Source organism: Marmota marmota, unplaced genomic scaffold (genome assembly GCF_001458135.2).
Source record: "Marmota marmota marmota unplaced genomic scaffold, marMar, whole genome shotgun sequence".
NCBI lineage: Eukaryota > Metazoa > Chordata > Mammalia > Rodentia > Sciuridae > Marmota > Marmota marmota.
This window is the reverse complement of record NW_026000026.1, coordinates 80,039,104-80,051,538: the sequence shown is the minus strand read 5'-3', so window position 1 is coordinate 80,051,538 and position 12,435 is coordinate 80,039,104. Positions and strand designations below refer to the sequence as shown.

The window sequence follows — 12,435 nt, the reverse complement described above, 5'->3', positions numbered from 1 at the left end:
CTCTTTCTCAAAGACTGTTCCCTGAAAGTGTTTCTGTTTTCTTTTTTTTTTTTTTTTTTTTTTGGTACTGGGATTGAAGCCAGAGGTGCTTTATCACTGAGCCACATCCCAAGCCCTTTGTATTTTTTTAAATTTTGAGACAGGCTCTCACATAATTTCTAACCTGGCCTTGAACTACCTCTGAGCTATACTCCCAACACTTCATTTTGAGACAAGTTCTCACTAAATTACCTTGGGGACTTCAATTTGTAATCCTCCTGCTTCAGCCTCCCTTATTCCTTGGTTTGCCAGTGTAAGTCATGCACCCAGCCCTGAAGAAGCTTCTAGAACAAGACCATGGATTTGCAGTCTCCCACCTCTGGGGCCTGTGAGAGTATTGCTCTTCAGTGGGGCTGCCCCCAGGCCACAGGTCCCAAGCAAGGCACTACAATAGTTATCCTCCAACTCTGGCCTCTCCTTTCCCTCTCCAGGTTTGAAACTCTGAATCTGGATCCTGAAACTCCTTTGAGCTGAAAGTCAGGATTTTTTCCTGTCTCCTACCCTAACAATCTCTTCTCATAGTTGATTCTCTCTACCAGAAAAAGACTCACACTGTATGACAAATTAATCCAGATATCTCAAATGTTTGTCTTAAAAACACCACCAACAGTGGGGGCCCTGGGGAAACGAGCCTACTACATTCACCTCCCCTCCAAAACGATGTGCTTTTCAAAGACCAGTGTGCTGAAAGCTTTCGGTGTCAGCTGTTTGAGCCATTTACAGTCAGCTCTTGGACAATGCCAGTCCACTGAACCATTGGGAATTATGTGAAGCTGGCTGGCCCCTAACTCGCCGCGTTAGCATGTTCGCTCAGGCCATTAACTTTCCTTTTGTATCTGGATCTACTTGGATTCTTGCCTCTTTTTGACCACATTAATTATCTCAGGTTTCATCAGGACTCTCTGCTTGGCTTGTTCCCATTTCTAATAAAAGGTGAAATCACAGCATCAAAGCTGCACACATTTGGTAACTTTCTCTTGATTAACCTTTGCTGTGAAACAGAAGCAGTGTCCTTAGCTCCTAGGAGGCAGCTCCATCCCTTGGAAGCAGCATTGAAGCTGATGAGGACAGAAGACCTGCTCTTGTTTTACCAGACTACACTCTTTTTGCAGGATGGTCAATGTGGGGCCTAAGCAGATACTTTAACCACCAAGCCATATCCCCAGACTGACAATGACCCATGTTAACTCCCTTCTCTACCCTGAGACTCAATTTTTGTTTTGTTTTGTTTTGCGTTGTTGTTTGGTACTGGGGATTGAACCCAGGCATGTTCTACCGCTGAGCTATATCCCTAGCCCTTTTTATTATTTTATTTTGAGACAGAACCTTGCTAAATTGCAGAGGTTGGCATTGACCTTGTGATTCTTTTGCCTCAACTTCCGAGTCACTGGGATCACAGGCGTTCACCAAAACACAGTGCTCCTAAGACCCAGTTCTTATGTCTTAACAATTGAAAACAAATTTTCACACTGAGCTAAGGACATAACTCAACTGTGGAGCCCTTACCCAACAGCACAAGGCCTTGGGTTCGATTCCCAGCACAAACAAAAACAAAACAAAAAAACAGCATTTGAGCTTCCTCAAGGATCAAGGCAAATGGTTTATTAGGTTTAGAATTGTCAAGCACACAGCTATTGGTGAGAGTGAGGGGCTATTATTGTTATTCTTCTTCTTATTTTGGCATAGGAGATTGAACCCAGGAGTACTTTTACTACTGAGCTCACTTCTCAGCCCTTTTATTTTGAGACAAGGGTCTCACTAAGTTGTTTAGGGTCTTGCTAAGTTTCTGAGACCTCAAACTTGCGATTCTCCTGCCTCAGCCTAGGATTACAGCATGTTTCACTATGCCCAACATGAGGGGCCATGATTAACACCCAAGTGGAAGGTATTCTCCAGAATTTGAAGCCTGGTTCACAAGGAACTCAAAGGAACACTCAAAGTCTCAGGGAACAGGGTGTAATAGGTGGGTTTTGATGAAGGAATACAGCTCTTACTAGTGTGAGACCCACAGGGTTACAGCATTATCTCCTTTATCCAAGTAGGGAAAGCAAGGGCCACATTGCTGAGGCCTGTCAGGCAGGGAAAGTGGGTGGAACTGGACCAGCTGCTTTGCCAGCATGGAGCCACCTGCCAGTTTACACAGCTCTTCTCAGAGGGGCAGGTGTGCAGTGCCCGAGTTGTGTGAGTCATTTCAGCTGCATGTCCCCACACGCAGTCCTATTTGCCAAGCACAGGAAATGCAGGGCCACCTGGGAGAGCCAGGCCTGTGCCAGGGTGGCTGCTGAGAAGAGCCTCTCCCCATCCCTGAGGTGGATGATGGGCCAAAGTCCAGCGAAGCAGGAAAAGAGTAGGTCCTGGATAATGGTGGCCCACGCTGGGGGCGGGGGAGGCCCAGTCCACCCTCAGACAATTGTGGTCCATCCAGGCAGACACCCCACATCTGATCAGAGCCAGGAGAGTCCACGGGTATAGGAGAGATCAGCACTAAAGTCTAAAAGAGGGCATTTTTTTAAATGGGCGAGGCTAGCATTTTTTTTTTTTAAAGAGAGAGTGAGAGAGAATTTTTTAATATTTATTTTTTAGTTTTCGGCGGACACAACATCTTTGTTTGCATGTGGTGCTGAGGATAGAACCCGGGCCGCACGCATGCCAGGCGAGCGCACTACCTCTTGAGCCACATCCCCAGCCCCTAAAAGAGGGCATTTTTTATTTTGAGACAGGCTCTCACTAAGTTGCCCAGGCTGGCCTCATACTTGGGATTCTCCTGCATCAACCTCCTGACTAGGGGGCATTCCAGGCGTGTGTGACCCTAAAAATTCAAAGTTATATAGAATCCAGGTAATATAAAGGACTATGCAAATGTCCGTCTGGTGGAATGGAAGCTTGAAAAGGCTGTCCCTAAGAGTGTTGCAAAACCACACAGAGTTGCCCACAGGGCTGGGCAAGCAGGAGGAAGGACCTAGACTGTGGGAGCAGTGGATGCCAGACATAGAGACAGGGACCTGTGAAGCTGCCCACAGCAGGTAGAGAGTGACTCCCGGGCTCTGTCTTTTCAAAGGTAAGGCTTGGCAGTTTTTCTTGAAAAGGTGACATAGACAATGAGGACAAAGCAGAACGTTACCTAACCTGGGATATAACAGCCTCACATGTCACCCCTGGGGGAGATCAGAAGCTCACAGGTAACCCACAGACTTGACTCTAGGAGACCCCTGGTAGAACTGAGTTTTTTTTTTTGTTGTTTGTTTTTGTTTTTTTTGTACCAGGAATTGAAACCAGGAGTGCTTAACCACTGAGCCTCATCCCTGGTCCTTTTATTTTGAGCAGGGTCTCGATAAGTTCTTAGGGCTTCGATAAGTGGCTGAGGCTGGCCTTGAACTCTTAATCCTCCTGCCTCAGCCTCCCGAATCACTGGAATTCAGGTGTGTGCCATTGCACCTGACTGGATTGACTCCTTGACACCAAGGCCCCAGAGCAGAGAACAGGCAGGCAGTGGACTTTCTGGATACAGCTGTAGAATGGAAGGAAAGGTGGATGCCTGTGGCCCAGTCCTAGGTTTCAGAGGAGGGAGAGTCCAGAGCTGAGCTTGCTGTGCACAAGCCACATAGCAGGTGGTGGGAAAGCCAGGCCTGAAAGGATGGCGGCCCCCTGCCCTCCAGCCTGCCCCTCCAAACACACATTCCCCGCCACCTAGCCCCTGAGAAAAGACCTTGCTGCAGCTGGGAACAGCCTTTCCTGCCACAACAGGGCTCTCTGGACCCATCCCAGGTCTGAGAGCCCTTCCCTGGAGCCTTGCCCCTCTGGGGTAGGTGCGGGTCCGCAGCTGCAGAAGCCTGGGGAGGAGGTTCTGCCCTACCCTGGCTGCTGTCAGGAGCGAGTCTGGAGCAAGTCTTTTACCGGACCACTTTTGCCTCCCGGGAAAGCCTCCAGAAGAAACCCAAAGAAGCAGAGTGCATCACCCAAGCCACACTCCACACAGGCTTTCTTCCTCCATGTCCAGACAGGCTGCTCCTCAGCCCCTTCCTGCCTCTCCTGGCAGTCTCCATAAGGCCACCTCTTTTCTCCCTTGCCCTGGTGGGCCAAGGTCCAGACCACTCACAGGATCAGAAGTAAGGCTTGAGAAGGAGGAATGGGAGAGTAGGGCTTGGGGCAGTGAGTCAGCCTGGGAGCCCCCCTCTCCCTTCTGCTCTCTTGCCCTCTCTTCCAGAGCTGCAGCAGCCCATTGATTCAGGTCATGTTAGTCCTCTGTCAAGACAAGGCCCCCCTAGCTGGGGATATAGCTCAGTTGGTAAAGTGCTTGCCTCTTGTGCACAAAGCCCTGGGTTCAATCCCCAGCACCAAAAAAAAAAAAAAAGACAAGGCCCCCTACTCTCCAGCTCTGTCACTCCCAGAGCTCACCCCTGACCCTCCCACTGTCTCCAGTCACCTCCCCTTACCCTACCCTGCCTCCCTCCCAGATACTCTGTAGGCAAGTTCAAGGCCAGCCTCAGAAACTTAGTGAGACTTTATCTTCAAATTAAATAAAAAAACAGGTCTGAGGTTGTAGCTCAGAGGTAGAGTGCCCCTGGGTTAAAACCCTAGTAACACACACAGACACACACACACACACACACACACAAAGACTTGATGGGATTATCACCACCTCCACTGCACATTCCCAAACAGACTCTTTTTTTTTCAATTTTTATTTATTTATTTTTAGTCATACATGACAGTAGAATGCATTTTGGTATATAATACATACATGGAATGTACATACATCAAAATCATATTGTCTATTCTATTCTGCTGCCCTTCCTATCCTCCCTACTCCTCCCCTCCTCTCCCATCCCTTCTCTCTATCCAATCTAATGTGACACACTTTTTTTTCTCATTACAACACACACACACACACACAAAAAGAAAAACAACTTGATGGGATTATCACCACCTCCACTGCACATTCCCAAACAGACTTTCTTCTTGAAACAGATCTCAATCTAGCTTGTCTATCCTAAGATTCACTCTTTACTGAATCTTCTCCAGTTTCTTCCCTTTTTTTTTTTTTTTTTTTTGGTACTGGGGATTGAACTCAGGGGCACTCAACCACTGAGCCACATCCCCAGCCTATTTTGCATTTTTTATTTAGATACAGGGTCTCTGTTGAATTGCTTAGGGCCTCCCTAAGTTGCTGAAGTGGGCTTTGAACTCTCGATCCTCCTGTCTCAGCCTCCCGAGTGGCTGGGATTACAGACATGCACCGCCGTGCCTGGTTCTTCACATCTTTTTAATGTAACTGAGATAGAAATAAGATATGACAAAGGACACATAACTGAAGCACAGGGCATGATGAATGTTTTTGTATCAGTCCGCTGGGTAACTCACCACTCAGTTCAAGATGCTGGCCTGTTCTGTCACCCTGAGAGGTTCCCCAGAGGAGCCTCCTGCCTTGGTCGCCATGCTCTGTGTGGTCTGCTATGTCTGGCTCTCTTGTCCAGCACTGTGCCTGTGACATGTAGCTCATTGTCCTGTGTCTTCCTGTTTATTGCTGAATAATATTCCTCTGCCTATCGTCTAGAGTTTGGAGTCACAGGATCTGGACCAGATCTTTCATCAGGCCTTATAGACGACACTGTAGGCCCACACTTACCCAGCACATGCATCTCTCAGGTCTCTGGACGGGAGATACAGAGAGATACCTGTTTGCTCTGCTCCAGCCTTGGGGACCCACAACAGTCTACACAAGGCAGACCAGTATCATGGGCAAGGGTTCAGGGCCTGGAGTCAGGAGGCCTGTGTTGAAATTGCTCATCTGCTATTTCCTTTCAAGTTGACCTGGGAAAATCACTAAGCCTTCATTTCTTTCCTTTATCAATAAAATGTGGATGTAATCATACCACTGACCTTGTGGCATTGTTGTGAAGAGTCCATAAAATAATCTGTGAGCTAGGCATGGTGGCCCACACCTGTAATTCCAGCTACTTGAAAGGCTGAGGCAGGAGGATCACAGTTTCAAGGCCAACCCGGGTGACTTAGTGAGAACCTGTCTCAAAATAAAAAGATAGAAAGGGCTGAGGATGTAGCTCAGTGGGAGAGTGATACCCCAGTGTGTGAGGCCCTGAGTTCAAATTAAAAGGATCTATGAGCCTGGTGGTCAGGGCCTGGACATGATGGACAAGGGCTAGTTATTTTTGTTATGACTTAGGCCACCAGACATTGTGCTCTAACCAGAGTCATGGGTTCTTTGCTCAACAGCCTGATCCATAGGCATCCTCTCCCTCCCTCTGCCAGGCTGCCCACTCAGGCCTCCTTTCTGCAACTTTCAAAGCACTTTTATAAATGGCACAAGAAAGCAACTGGAACCCGGAAAAAAAAAAATACAACAAAGCACACATCTATCAGGATCATTTTACAAGCACCGTAATTAAAGCTTTGTATCCTCCTTGGGTCAGAATCATTATCAGGTCTTTAATTCAGGACTTTGAACTTGAGCTTCACAAAGTGCTGAGTGAGGAAGTCACTTAAGTGCAGAAGACAGGAAGCAATTTGAGATTCAATCTGGTCTCCCAGATGAGACATCTGAGTCACCTTACACCCACTCATAATGGTCTGTCCCCTCCCTGCTAAGAAGCTGCTGTTCCACTGACAGGAACATGAACTCTGGCTGCACATGAGACACAGACCCATTGAGGTGCACAGTGCAGATCCCCCTGCCTTGGGATCCCAATGTCACCCTGTGACCCAGCCTCACCAGGGGGCACATGCAGCGTCTAGACAGGGGGTGCCTGGGGAGCACTTTGGTCACCCTACCCACTACCAGTAATGACCATCACATCCTATGGCCATCAGTAAAGAGTAATAGCAACAACATTTGATAGGCAACTGACAGTGTCTCTATCACACATTGAGTGGGATCCAGGGCATCTTCCAGAATGCTTGCTGTCTCTGTTGGTATATGACATGAGACCTCAGAGTTATCAATGAGCCCCTCTAATTGCATCTGCCCCCCAACCCCACCTCTGCTTGTTCCTTCTCACTGTGAAGTGTGGAAGCCAGCACAGTGGTATGGCCACATACCATAGATACACTTGCACTTCCCTGGGGCAGCCACCACAGGATGTGCCACAGGGCCTGGCAGCCACCATGCAGCACTGTGGCACAAAATAACAATGAGAAGAGGAATATTCAAAACAGCATGGTATTGTCACCAAAATAGACATGTAGAGCAGTGGTACAGAATAGAAGACACAGAGACAAACCCACATAAATACAGTTATCTCATACTAGACAAAGACGCCAAGAACATGCATTGGAGAAAAGGTAGACTCTTCAACAAATAGTGCTGGGAAAACTGGAAATCCATATGCAGCAAAATGAAACTAAACCCCTATCTGTCACCATGCACAAAGCTCAACTCAAAGTGGATCAAGGACCTAGGAATTTGACCAGAGACCCTGCACCTGATAGAAGAAAAAGTAGGCCCAAATCTCCATCACGTCTTCAGATTAGGCCCTGACTTCCTTAACAAAACTCCTAAAGCACAAGAATTAAAATCAAGAATTAATAAATGGGATGGGTTCAAACTAAAAAGGCTGCTTCTCAGAAAAAGAAACAATCAATGAGGTGAAGAGAGACTTTCATTTGGGAGCAAATTTTTGCCACACACACATCAGATAGAGCACTAATCTCCAGGATATATAAAGAACTCAAAAAATTTAACACCAAAAAAACCAATCAATAAATGGACTAAGGAGCTGAAAAGACACTTCTCAGAAGAAGATATACAATCAATCAACAAATATATGAAAAAATGTTCAACATCTTCAGTAATTAGAGAAATGCAAATCAAAACTACTCTAAGATTTCATCTCACTCCAGTCAGAATGGCAGCTATCAAGATTACAGACAACAAAAAGCATTGGTGAGGATGTGGTGAGGGGGAGGGGCACACTCATACATTGCTGATGGGACTGCAACCACTCTGGAAAGCAGTATGGAGATTCCTTAGAAAACTTGGAATGGAGCCACCATTTGACCCAGCTATCCCACTCTTTGGTCTAAACTCAAAGGACTTAAAATCAGTAAATTATTGTAATGTTGCCACATCTACATTTATAGCAGCTCAATTCTCAAAAGCTAAACTATGGAAGCAACCTAGATGCCCTTCAATAGATGAAAGGATAAAGAAACTTGGTATATATACACAATGGAATATTACTCAGCATTAAAAGAGAATAGAACTATGGCATTTGCAGGTCAATGGATGGAGTTGGAGAATATCATGCGAAGCGAAGTGAGCCAATCCCCAAAAATGAAAGGCCAAATATTTTCTCTGATAAGTGGATGCTGATCTATAATGGGGCAGGGCATGGGAAAAATGAAGGAACTTTGATTGGGCAAAGGGGAGGGAGGGAAGGAGAGGGGGTATGGGGGCAGGAAAGATGATGGAATGAGATGGACATCATTACACTAAGTACATGTTTGACTGCACATGTGGTGCGACTCTACATCATGTACAACCAGAGAAATGTAAAGTTGTGCTGCAATTGTGTACAATGAATCAAAATGCATTCTGCTGTCAGATATACCTAACTAAAGTAAATAAAAATTTTTTTTAAAGAAGCAGAATATTTGTGGAGTGATCTTGCTGTCATTTAACCCATTCAAGCATTCTGTGAGATGTTCTGGGTTGAACTGTAGCCATCGGTTCAAACCCTCCCCCAAAAGATGCCAACGTTCTAACCCTCAGTGCTTGTGAGTGTGACTTTATTTGGGAACAGGGTATGTGCAGATGATCAAGTTAGGTCGAAGTCATTAGGATGGATCTTATCCAATACAACTGTTGTCTTCATAAAAAAGGAAATCTGGACACAGTGGCACACAGAGAGACCACCATGTGAACACGAAACCAGGGGTGCTGATGCCTGCAAGCCAGGGAACACCAACGCCTGCCTACAAACCCCCAGCAACTAGTGGAGAACCTGGTCCACTATTCCCTCACGGCCCTTAGAAAGAGCCAACCCTGCTGATATCTTCATCTCAGACTTCATCTTCAGAAATGGGGGGTGGGGCAATGCATTTTTGTTATTTAAGCCCCTCAGTCAGTTGGTGACACTTGGCTTCAATAGTTAGAGCAGACATAAATATACACTATTTTTATCCACACTCTACAGATAAGGAAATGGAAGCTTAACTCTGCCCTGGCTTTTTGAGAGGAGGATGATGACTAGGTACAATGGCACTTGCCCATAATCCCAGAAATTTAGGAGCCTAAGGCAGGAGAATTCAAGTTGCAGGCCAGCCTTGGAAACTTTGAGGCCAGTGTGGGCAACTTAGTAAGACCCTGTCTCAAAATAAAAATTTAAAATCGGGTGTGGTGGCACAAACCTAATTCCAGCAACTTGGGACTCTGAGGCAGGAGAATTTCAAATTTGAGGCTGTTGCCGAAAGCTCGATCCTTGTCCCTGAAGCCAATCCAATAACAAGGACACGGTTTTGAGAAAAGGGAAAAAGAAGATTTATTGTTTTGCTAGCAAAGGAGAAACACAGGGGACTCCTGCCCCAGAGGCTGTGATTCTGCCCATCAGCAGGAACAAGGGACTTTTAAAGAGGTGATTCAAAGGCTATATTCCACGCGTTCTCTGTTGGAGTTGGAATCCACTTGTTAATTGGGAGATGGTCATTTCTGAGATCTTCTGGTGCCATCCCCAAAGTCTGGACTACTTCCTTGCTATGGTGTGTGTGTGCTCAAGTAAGACCAATCTGCCTAGGATGGGGAAGAAAGGAAATACTGTTTCCCCTGAGATTAGGGAGGAGGAGAGAGAGAGAGAGGAGGAGAAAGAAACGTGTGCATTTTGAAAATCAGTTGCAATGGCAGAGCAGCAAAGACTACGTTTAAAGCATGAGGTGCACCACTGTACAAGGCGAGGCTCTGAGCAATTCAGCAAGACCTTGTCTCAAAAGAAAAAAAGCAGGGGGTGGGGTGGGGGGGGTTGGGCAGTGGTGCTGGGAATGTAGCTCAGTGGTAAAGTGTCCTACGTTCAATCCCTAGTACTCCCCCACCCCCACCCCCCAAAAAAAAGAGTTGTAAGATGGAGCTGAAGTGGGTCCTGGAAGCTCACCGGGGCTTTTTTCCCAGCAGCTCCTTTTAGCGGTGAGTTTTGCAGCTTCAAGGTCAGCCTGGTGGCTTTTCCCTGCCCCTTCCGGTCCTTGAAGGCCCAAAAAAGGAAAGGGGCCTTAAGCAGAGCCAAGCACAGGCTGCAGGCCAGGTTGCTAAGGTAGAGGGGAGGGTGGCGGCATTGGGGTGAGGGTCTGGCTTGAGGAGGAGAAGCCACAGATAAGCCTGGGCTGGAAGGCCCAGGGAGGGTGCCCGCCTTCCCTGTCCCACGCTTTCATCTTCACAGTCCTGAATGGACCTCTGCTGGAGGGGGGGACCCTGCCTTTTGCCAGGGCCACAGTGTGGAACAGCAGGAAAGGGTAGCGCTGGTGGAGGGAGCACAGACTCGGTGACCAGAGAGCAGGACTCCATGCCACGAGCCTGGGCTCACGCTGGCCCTCGCTAGCTGGTGAACTTGATCTGCCCTCACTTGGTCTCAGTCTTCCCATTTTTTTTTTTCTTTTTGGTACCAGGTTATTGAGCCTAAGGGCACTTAACCACTGAGCCACATCCCCACATCCCCAGCCCCTTTTTAATTTTATTTAGAGTTAGGGTCTTACTGAGTTGCTTAGGGCCTCATTAAGTTGCTGAGCCTCAGCCTCCTGAGCTGCTGGGATTACAGGCTTGCACCATTATCCCAGCTTCCATTCACTTTTGCGTTTTATTTTTTGCAGTGCTGGGGAAAGAACCCAAGGCCTTGTCAACACCACCCCAGTGCCCCCCAGGGAGACCTTTGGCCCCATTGGAGTCCCCCTGATAGGTTGGTCTCTGAGGGAGCGAACAAGTTGCCTCCATCAGCTCCTCAGCCCTCAAGTCCCTAACAGGCAGAAGGTCCTGGTGGCTTCAGGCTTGTGTCTGGTCTCCATTTGCAGCTGAGAGGCAGGGTTAGGAGCGGTGAGATCGCGGCCCTGAGTGAAACTGCTTGGAACCTGTAGGAGGGGAAGCAGAGGCTGATGAGGCCAGGAGTCTCCAGGAAAAGGGGAGGGCAGTCTCTCCCTCCACCACCTCAGAGGAGGCCTGCCCCCCTCTCAGCTCCAGCCCTGGTCCCAATGACATCCTGGAGAGAGCACTCTTCTCTAGGAGGCCAGGGCCCTGTCGTTCAAGTGCATCCCCCTGCTGGGGACCTGTGGGCTCTGGGCTCTGGATAGCTTCTTGGCTGCCCAAAGGATGCCAGGCAAGGGCCTTCTGGGTACCAGGAAGGCCGGGTTCCTGTAGTCTTTTTTTCCTGAGTTCTGGCTTGTTTCCTAGATGGGGTGTGTGGGAAGAGCTGAACTCCAGGACATCTGGGCCCTGTTCTTAATTCATCCTGGACTCCCAGTGGGACCCTTTGCGTCTCTGGTTCTCGGACTCCCCACATGTAAATGAAGAGATTATTCATGTCCAGTGATAAAACTGGGTTCTCTTTCCTAATTCAAATGACAAGAGGTGTTCATTGCATGATCATTGGGAATGGAGGGTGTTTAGGGGTTAAGGCCTCCGTACCCTTTATCTCACACCTTTAGGAGGTAAGGTACTAGAGGCAAGAGATTCCCCAGGTCAACAGCAAAGGGCCAATCACTGACAGAGGTCAGATTTATGCTTTTGTAGGCCCCACCCTATCCCTCACTGCTCTCACCTGTTCAGAACACTCTTTCCTGCAAAAAAACCAAAAAAAAGACTGGGCTGGGTAAGTCACGCCTGAGCATGTTCTTGAGAACTCTTACTTAACTTTTTTTTTGGTGTGTGTGGGGGTACCAGGGATTGAACCCAGGGGTACTTTGTCATTGAATTACATCCTCAGCCCTTTTTATTTTAAAAAAAGATCTTGTGGGCTGGGGTTGCTCAGTGGTAAAGTGCTTGCCTAGCATGTGTGAGGCACTGGGTTTGATTCTTAACACCACAAAAAAAAATAAAAATTAAACAACAACAACAACAAGGATAGGACCTCACTAACTTGCTCAAGGTCTCACTAAATTGCTGAGGAGGCCTCAAAGTTGAAATCCTCCTGCCACAGTCTCCAAAGCTATTGGGATTATAGGCATGTGCTATTCAACTAATTTTTAAAGATGGTGTTAAGAGCTTGGTGTATCTGGGCACAGTGGTGCACACCTGTAATCCCAGTGGCTTGGAAACGGAGGCAGGAGAATCACAAGTTAAAGGCCAACCTTAACAATTTAGCAAGGCCCAAACAAGTTAGTGAGACCCTGTCTTAAAAAATAAAAAGGGCTGGGGATGTAGCTCAGTGGTCCTTGGGTTCAATCCCAGTACCAAAAAAAAAAAAAAAA

General features: G+C 47.4%; 1 protein-coding gene across 1 annotated transcript in view; it reads right to left on the bottom strand.

Annotated features, from left to right (window-relative positions):
• Nucleotides 1-10,733: 10,733 nt before the first annotated feature.
• The window catches only part of LOC107142580, a 44,399-nt gene continuing 42,697 nt past the window's right edge, over nucleotides 10,734-12,435 (bottom strand). The window contains exon 6 of the transcript XR_007350631.1: nucleotides 10,734-11,100. The gene's annotated coding sequence lies outside the window, so the exon portion shown is untranslated. The remainder of the gene's footprint in view (nucleotides 11,101-12,435) is intronic.